A 9,565-nucleotide genomic window follows, 5' to 3' on the forward strand; every position below is an offset into this window, starting at 1 on the left:
GCGCGAAGAAGAGAAAGAAGACGAAGAACGGGAAGCATACAAGCGGAGGAGCAGGAGGAAGGCGTCGTCGGCAACAGGCAGGTACGAGTTGGAGGGGGAAGAGGTGCTGGAGATGGAGACGCGGGCGAATTGCGCCGAGATGGATGACGAGCAGCGGCCGCGGCCGCCGGTGGAGATGGAGGGGAGGCGGGAGCCGGTGGAGCTATCGGCGGAGTCGTGGGTGAAGCTGTTGGGGACGTTGAGGTGAGGTGAGGTTTTGGGCAGGCTGGGGGGGTGGGAGGGATGCGGGGGGTCTTGCGACGCGACTGGGGGTTCGAGGTGTGAGCGCGCTGGTAAGTGAGCAGCCCTCCCTGACCCTGGATTATTCACGAATCGGGCTTAATCATGAACGCTGACGATTTCCCAAGTAGCTTCTCAATAAATATTCGAACACTTCTCGAAAAAGGGCCCTGCTTAGCGGCGGTTACATTGCCTCCCTCCCGTGCCGTGAGAAACTCTCCGATGTGAAGACATTCCTATTCAACACCACTAACTTGATCAGCATGACGGTCGGACAAAAGCTGTTTGTTAGAGATCTAACTATACAGCAACTTACTTTGTAGCACGTCACATTACTGCCGCAGTTCGAGCACTCGCAAGTCTTCTCCTGGCCGCCGTGGTTGTGGTGAAGCTGGACATTGCTCGTAGTTTTCGGACCGGTCGTCTGCATAGGTGGCTGGGGCACAGCCCCCGTGGTGTTTACACCGGTATTCGCGGAATATACGGGTGGAGGGCGAGTGACATTTCCAGGCTTGGTCTTTTTTGAAGGCATCCTTACTGGCTTCGATTGTAGGACGAGAGCTGAGTGATCAAAAGAAATTCGGAAGTGAGCAAAGAAAATCTTGGACGTTTCAGCGAGAGGGCTAGGATTCAATGGCTGCAGAGCTGATGTGGACCAAGGCGAAAATATATAGTGCTGCCCGAAAGAAAGTAAAAAGCACCGACACGTAATCTTTGCATTAGTCCGGCTGTCATCGGCAATATTGAAGGCCAATACCGCATCTGAATACACTGTTGCACTATGAGCCAGCCTCTTCCATTCGTTAGATGGTCTTTAGTAGAGTAAGCAAGGCTGGACTGGGCAGCGGACACGCCCACCCATTGGCTCCACGTGTGCGGGGCGCAAACAACTGTACGCAGCATCGAGAATTGGATCGACGATTCTGTTCCATATATAAACGTGTCAAGATCTTAGAGGCAAGGCTTCTGAATGTGTGCCTGCAGTACACGCTTTGGAATGCTGGTGGAGGTTTTGGCATACAGAGATTCAGACCAGTATTTCAGACGACGATTTCACCAATGGGGACATCGAGCAGCTTCCAGTCTTCAACGCAGTCATCCTGGAATCAATGCGATTGTACGGCAGTGTGCCGGGACGTCTTCCACGCACTCCACTGGTGGGACGCGGAGCGCTTGCGGCGATAAACTCTACATTCCCGAAGGTACGACGGTCAGCACACGGGCCTGGACTTTTCATCGTGATCCCAGAATTTGGCCAGACCCCGAGAAGTGATTATCCGTCTTGGACTCAATTCACGTAGGCTAACAGTGGCTAGGCTCTACATTGGCCGCCGAATGCCCGGCAGAATCTTGATGGACAGGCAAAAAAAAAAGGATACAGTCCATTCGGTCAGGGTCCTTAGGGACTCATGAGAACTTGCCTTGGAATACACATTGCGCAAATGGAAATGCGGTATTTTGTGGTCTATTTCTTTAAAATATATGTCACCGTAACGCTGGCGTTAAGTATTACCGATATAAGTATGGAGCCGAAAAACTTCTTCGTCCTGTCGTCCCTATTGCTCGAATGCCAAGGCCTCAACCCGGGGCTCCCTGGCTATCCGCAAGGCAGAACCCCACTTTAGGAACCGATCGGCAATCCTTCTACGTCAGCGGCCGCCTTGCTGCCTGCACGCACATCAAAATATATGTCGTTCCTGGCTAGCATACATATACAGAAACCACGAGGGGCCCCTGACAGCTTCCAACTTTCCATCCGCACCTTCAACGCCAACCAATCTCTCCGCCACAACGAACCTACCCACCGTTCTCCCACAACAATGTCATCACCCTCACCACCACCACAACCCCCCAGCTCCAGCCCCTCTCCCACCCCCGAGCCCGCCACCAACGTGATCCAAGACTTCATCCCCCTCCCGCCCGCCGACGGCCCCCCCAGCACGCCGCCGTCATCCGGCGACGGCCTTGTCGCGCTCTACGCCCTCTTCCCCGCCACCCCCGCCGAGCTCCTCGCCATCTCGCGCGCCTGCCACGCCGACCTCGTCGCCAACGGCGCGTGGGGCGGCGCCAACGGGCCCACCGCCAACATCTTCCACCCCGCGCCGCAGGCAATCTGGCCTCACTCATCCACCTCCGCCGACGATGCCGCCATCGACAACATCGTCGCCTACCACCGCCAGCAAATCCTGCCGTCGCCCGGCTGGGGCGGCGGCGCGTTCTTCGACCGCGAGCTGCTAGCGATCGCGACGAAGCCGGCGTGGCGGACCGCCGGCGTGGCGCTCGTGACGGTGGGCCCGACGTGGCTGAGGGAGGTGGCGGATGGTGGCAAGGCGTATCGGCGCGGGTGGGACGCGTGGACGTTTCGCGCTGAGGCGGTCGGGACGGTGGTGGTGAATCTGCAGATTTGTAATATGGGTTGGACGGAGTTTACGACGTGGATGGAGAGCGTGCAGCCGGAGGGTAAAGAGCCGGATCGGAGGGAGGGGAAGAGGTTGGTGGAGTTGCTGGAGGGGGAGGAGGGGGAGGAGGGGAGGTGCTGGGCGGAGGGGTTGGTGGGGGAGTTTGAGGAGAGGGATGGGTTGGTGAGGAGGCGTTGGTGAGGGAGGTTGTGGAGGGGGATGGGTTAGGGGGGTGGGTAAGCGGGATAGGTGTGGGCTGATTCAAGGTCATGAATCCATTTTTGGAATTGACAGGGTGGTTGAATTGATGGAAATAGATGAGGGGCCGAAATACCTAACCAGGGTGGTTGGAACAGTGAATATGAAAGCCTGCGATAATACCAATTCGGAAACCACACATCAAATGACTCCATGAAAACAAACGAACCCAAGGAAACCAGTCGACTTGCATTAGATACCACCTCAGAATCTCCCCTGTGATACTTCACGAAATCGGTTCATCACCTTCCCGCCACTGGAATAGAGTCCTTTCGTTCCGAGGGCGAGCTACTCTTTCCGCCAACAATGCCGGGAAGGTCACTCCTCCGTTCGGCTTTCCTATCCTTCGTGATGTAGACGGTTGCATCTTTGTAGCCTTCTCTTTGTGTTTCTTGTAGCTGGACTGGGCAGCCGGCACGGCCATGAAAGGTTCAACAGTAGCAAGAGGGGAGGGGAATACCAAATGATCATGATGACCCAGTCCCATCCTTGTATCGCCACTCCTTTCTTTTGATGAGAGATTTTCTTCTTCCCGCTGTAAGCAATGTCGACGACGGGGGCTCTTGTGTCGATTTGGGTTGGGTATCAGCTTTTGCTCCCGCTGGGCACTCCCGATGATGACAGCATCAGAGATTTTGAGGCGAGATGCAAGCTCCGAGGGCTTTTTAGAAAGTCTCATGATGCATATTGAACCATCCGATCTTGTGAACTCGTGTGGCGTAAAGCTTCTCCTGCCGTTTCGATTGTCCAAGTAGAGTTCAGTCGTCAAACGCGGCGGACACAATCCCAATTCGCAGCCACCATCAGTACCCAAGGATTGGGACATGTGTAAGATCACTTCCCCAGTTGCTGCAAGAAGGCTGCTTCCACATGGAACGGGAGGTGAAGTGACGTCGGCGAAACCGAATCGAGCTGGCGCAATGAGCGCATTGAGGCCACTGCAGAACAAGACGACCATGTCCGGATTTTCTTTCGCAACGGAGACCCAGGAACTTCCATCGTAAGCTTCCAGTTTCACTGTTTTTCGGCGGTAATAGAACTCAAAGCTGGCTACGTCCTGAAGCTCCCACCCCGAGAGCTTAGGAGCCTTCAAGCCCTTCAGGAACGGAAAATCTGTGTTGGTGTCAGACCGTTCGATGACCTTTTCTTTCCTGCTTCTCAAGGCTTTGAACAGCTTTGTCAAGAGCGTCGTCAATTTGAGTTCTTGGATTCCTGGAGAAGCTTCGCGAAGGGAAGGATTGCCTGCCTCTTTGACCACTTGATACGCTGCTTCGCCTCCTGGCGAAGAAAGAGGAACGAATGGAAGTTTGTCCAGGATCTCTTCACTGTCAGCTTGTCTCACTGCCCAGACATGGGCAATTAGGAGAAGCACGTTCAACTCTGGTATTAACCATCCCCTTTTTGTTGTGGAATCGTATACGAGGCAGGGATGGGTTTTCGAGTTCAACAGTTCGTCTTCCAAAAGTGAGTCGTCTTCCTTGATGGTTGCAGAGAGACCTCTTGGAAAGATTATCTTCATCCCTAGTTGCCCGCCGAAATAACCAAGTCCGGAAGTACCAACGGTAGGCGTCATCTCACGGGAGAGCTTTGCCCGCCAGGGTTCGAGAGGGATGTCAGAGTGCTTGCTTTTTCTGAATCCAGAGTCAGGTCCTCCAGCATGAACACAAGCGTTCTCGCAAAATCCGACGAAAGTTCTCAACTTAGACAACTCGTCTATGTTGACGTGCTCCAAAGCAGTGACCTTGCCGTGGGGGATATCTTCCATGCTGATCGTCCCTTTCCTCGAGCTCAGAAGATGCCATTGTACACTGTCTCCTTCTCTGCTGATTGGCACGAGAATTGTGGAGCGGCCTTTCAGAACCATCCCGTTCAGGTATTCCATGGGGTACAAAATTCGGCCCAGGATCACCATAATGTCGAAAGACATTTCGAGTCCGCGGCCCGTCTCCCGTGGAGGGATCGGAAATCCCTCTGCGATGATGCACTCTGGCATCATGGGACACCAGCATGACCCTACGCTGGAATCCACTGCCACTAGAGGAACAGGTCGCAAGGTGAAGTCGTTGTTTCCGATAAAGGTGAACTTACAACGAGAGCATGACATCTTCCCCGGAATTGGTCTTCGAAACACACATAAAAGCCATGCTAGCAGTTGTGCTAGCTTGATGATCTCTTTTCTGGAAGCAGAGGCTTGGACTAAAACAAAGGTACCTCCAGACTTTTCGAAAATCATGGAGACGCTAGAAGAAGTCTGACTGTGTACTTCTTCTGACAAGCTTAATCGGAACCAGTTGGAAATTGGTGGCTGTGAGGGATGTCGCTTGCTGCTTTGAACCCTCTCAACGATTTGGCGGACAATACTGATGCCGAACTCAGGCCAGAACCTTTGGACGTAGTCGTGACATGTTCCTGCGTACGCCTCGTCTGCAGAACCACTGAGTGTCAAGACCGGCTCAAGACTCTCTTGGCCGCCAAGCTCATACATACAAAATTCCTCGAGTTCCCACTCAGCCCAGATAGTCACATAGTGCTTGGCGGCGTCCTTCAAGTTACTTGTAACTGTCCTGCGAATGTCTTGAAATGGTTTAGCAACCACGATGAGCTTATCGATGAATTCGTGGACGCTGTTTCGGAACTTCTGGTAGGCATTGCTGCTGGTGAGAAGCCCCTTGACTTCTCTGAGGGAAGCAAGGCGAGAATGAATGCCGTTATTCTCATCTTCGCTATCTGTGTCGGAAAGATCTGGGTTTGGCTGTTGACCCTGGAGGGATGGCAAAAGTCCCGCAACTGTTTCAGTCCGCTGAACGGAAGAGTCGGGAGCGATTTCCTGATAGTTCGTCCCCGAAACAAGCGCTCGGTACTCTAAGTCATGTGCCTGTCTCACTTGGCTGGCGATATACCGCGATCGAGTTCGTACTAATCCAACGGCGAGTGCCATGAGATAATGTTCCCCAAACTCTTCATGGAGGTCCTGCGCATAGATTTTGAGCAGTCGCCGAAATCTACGCGTAAAGCGTTCCGCCAAGTCAGGGTTTGCTTTGAAGGCTTGCTCATATGCTGACCGCAATTCGGGATCGTTGAGGAGAAGACTGGAAAACTCCTCGGCAGCGGAGACCATCTCAGTCGTGGAATAGGCCGTGGACGTAGACCCTCCAGATACGACCGAGTCGACCGAAGATCCGGATGAAGAGAGTCCCGACTCCGAAGAACCTGAATCGAAATATGATGCTGATGGTCGTTCTTCGTTGGGAGGTTCGACGCTTGTTGTCTCCTCAGAAGGTGTAATGCAATTAGACTCCGTCTCGTCTGCCATGTTGGTCGCTGGTGTTGTTCCCAAGCGCTTCGTTCTCTTTTCCGCCCACTTCTCCGCTATTTCCTTTTGTTTCTTCGGATCTTTTGCAAGAATAGGAATAAGATCTTCAGGTATTGGCGCACTGTAATCGAAAGTCGATGCAAATTTCTTGAAGTCATTGAGCTTGACGTTTCTGTCATGCCTCTCCGCATGTTTTTTACGCTCTAGAATCGTCCTTTTTTCGTTCGCCGAAAATTGTTTGAACGAATCCAGCAAGTCCTGTTCCCGTACTTCGGGTGGTTTTTTTGTGACGTTGGGGGGTTGTTCTGCCATGACGTGCTTTCCTTTGAATCGATCAGAAATATCCTGGAATTTGGACTCAATAGTACATACTATCCCCCACTGTCTACAGAGAAACAGAAACGAGTCCGAGGCGGAAGAGGATAACTTGTAATGTCAGAGCCTGAATACTGCCACGTGTAGCGCTCCGTAAGCTCAGCCTCGTGAAGTAAGCTGAGACACTTTCGCACGCAGCCTTGACTTTTTAGTCAACTGACATTGATTGTACGAATCGCAGAGCGGGACACCCTTGATAATAAATGTTACGTGTGGAGGCTTCCAGGGTGTACCAGTTAAGATTTGCCATTGCTGGTCTTTGAGGTCGATCGTCGGTGAGATTCAGCCTACATGGCGTAGTTGTTGCGTCATAAGGTGGAGAAGGTGGTACAAGGCTGAGCGCAAGCATTGCCGGGGTGTCTGCAATGATAGTAATAAGCAAGGCTTTTATCGCGCAGTGAGAGCACAGCTTCTCTCGCGAATCAAACAGTGACAAAATTCTCTAGCGCGTTTCACATGTGGAAATATAATTAATGGCCAACGGCTTACTCCGATGCAAAATGCGAAAACATCAAGATAATGGCAACACCTTCAGTCCTATGCTTCGCAATCATCAACAACCGCACGCCCACCATAGAACACTTTCCACAGTAAACCACCCTCCATCCCCAGCAACTACTACAACACCCTTACCCCACCACCCCCCAGTCCCCCTCCGCAGTCGCCTTCCCCGGCACCTCCCCATCCCAAACCCATACCTCCAAACCAAATACCCCACCGTCCCCCCCCCCCCCCCCCCCCCCCCCCCCCCGCGGACCCCAACCCCGGCGCACCCAGAACCCTCACTCCACCACTCACACTCCTTCCCACCTCACCGCCGCAGCCCCTACCACCACCGCGCCAACCACCGCACCCCCAACCGTCCACCAATCCACCTCCGCCTGCCCTTGGTATACCATTAACCGCCAGCCGTGGTCCTGCCACTCGACCCCGTCCCGGCCCCACGCGCGGCCTAGGAGGGCTACCCATGCGATGGCTGTCCCGGCGCCGGCGGCGGTAGTGAAGCCGCGGAGGAGGGGCGTGCAGGGCCAAGATGGTGCGGCGCCGGGGCGGTTGGTCTTCGGCGTGGGGGAGAGGGATCTCACTGTTCTTTTGTTGTTGGGGGGTTTTCGGTCGAGGGTGTTGAGGGCCAGGGGTTGGTGGTGGTGGTGGCTGTTGGAGGGAGGTTGGAGGGGTGAGGTCCTGGGAGCGTTTGTGTTTGCGGAGGGCGGACGTGGCTTAAAGCTTTAGCTGGTGGAATTGGCCTGGTAGCAATATAAGGCGGTTTACTCAACAACCCAGCTTAATTCTACCCCCAGAATTTGAATGTCTCCGGGAGACGTCGCTGCTATGAGTGGTTAGTGTTAGAGCCACGGTGGTTTATGGACTAGCTACGTACGCTTTAGCGAAGTGACGTTTATAGAACGGGCACTAGTATGATTTCTAGTCTGTATCTAGATTTAGTAAGTAAGTTAGCTTTAGAAGCGGCAGTCGTAGCCATACGGCCAAGGCTGGGTCGTTTGAACCCGACATGCCGCATTAGGCTAGTGGAATTGTAGGTCTGGATCCAGAGTGGAGTTCTCTGAAGTAGTGGAACGATGACATTATAGTCTGGCCGGACTAGGAAATGATGGGGGCTGTGTATCGCCACTATTTGCGTGTTCGGCTTAGGCCTACCGATCGGCCAAATCACACGTAGCGGATAGTTTCCTACGGTTCCCTGACGGGTCGTGCATTAGTGATATACGCCCGGCCTTCTACTTTATTTTCGTACACAAGTTATTTGGATAGGGTGGCGCGTGATGAAATATTTCCATCCAGCATCTACCCTCTGAGCAATTCTTCCTCCCCACACCCAGCTGTAGTACTATTCAATCTTTCGCAATCACTGCGCGGAGTCTATCGATCAAATTACTGCCAGCCGAGCAAGACGTGTAGAACACACAACCCAAGGCACGGACTACCAAGGGTTTTCACTCGTCCATCATGGCTTTTACCTATGAGAACGAGTGGTTAGGTACCAGCAATCAGCCATTTCAGTCTGGAGGGATCTCACCTAAGACGAAAATAGTTAGTGCTTTTAATCCCGCTACTTTATCAGATACCCAGAAGCCACTGTTCGAAGAGCTAGAGCACATTGTCCACACCTCTTCCATCCAAGACCAGCCCATTCTCTCTGTCGATTCAGAGAGGGCAGTTTACGCCCAGGATACGGCATCGTGGAAGCCATCATACTCAAATTCGAAACTGCTCTATCACGAGACCTTCACGGGCTTGGGACAGGACATTGTTCGGCTCTTCTGTTTGCGCTTAAACACCTTGGGATGCCCTACAGGCGAGCAAACCCCTCTTGATAATATCAGCGAGCGGATCTTCCAGTTCCAGGATCTGTCTTCATTCGAACCTTCCCGGCTCCGCGTACTACAACCGACCCTCGGCGACCTTGAAGTTCAACAGTCAGTCGATATTTGGATCGCCCATCACCCTCTATCGTCCATCATCTCCAAGGCTTTACTTCTTGATCACTACCGTAAAGGATCTTGCGATGGCGACTTGCTAGCAATAATCTTCGCCGAGGCTAGTCTCTTTCTTGACAGCGAAGACAGTGGCGGTGTTGATGCTGTTTTCGAGGCCGCGCGCACCAACCTGCTTCCACGCATGACGACTTCAATTTCACTCTCCACTGCCCAGGTACTAGTCCTCCTTGGATGGCATGACTTTTGCAAAGATAGTCCACGACAGGGCTATCGCTATCTCGAGTTAGCCCGAGAAATAGTAGTGCGACGGCTAGGGTCAGCCTCCCAAGAAATGCCAGGCGAACAGTTCATCGACGGCATCGACGTCCGGAGCATCGAAACCGAGCTCGCGCAAAACATATACTGGTTCACCTTCTCCATCTCGCTCTGGCTCTCTCTCCAACTATCCTCCCCCGACACCACCACCATCACCCCGCCGTCCACCG

Source organism: Diplodia seriata, assembly GCF_021436955.1.
Source record: "Diplodia seriata strain FDS-637 chromosome Unknown scaffold_3, whole genome shotgun sequence".
In the NCBI taxonomy this organism is placed as follows: Eukaryota; Fungi; Ascomycota; class Dothideomycetes; order Botryosphaeriales; family Botryosphaeriaceae; genus Diplodia; species Diplodia seriata.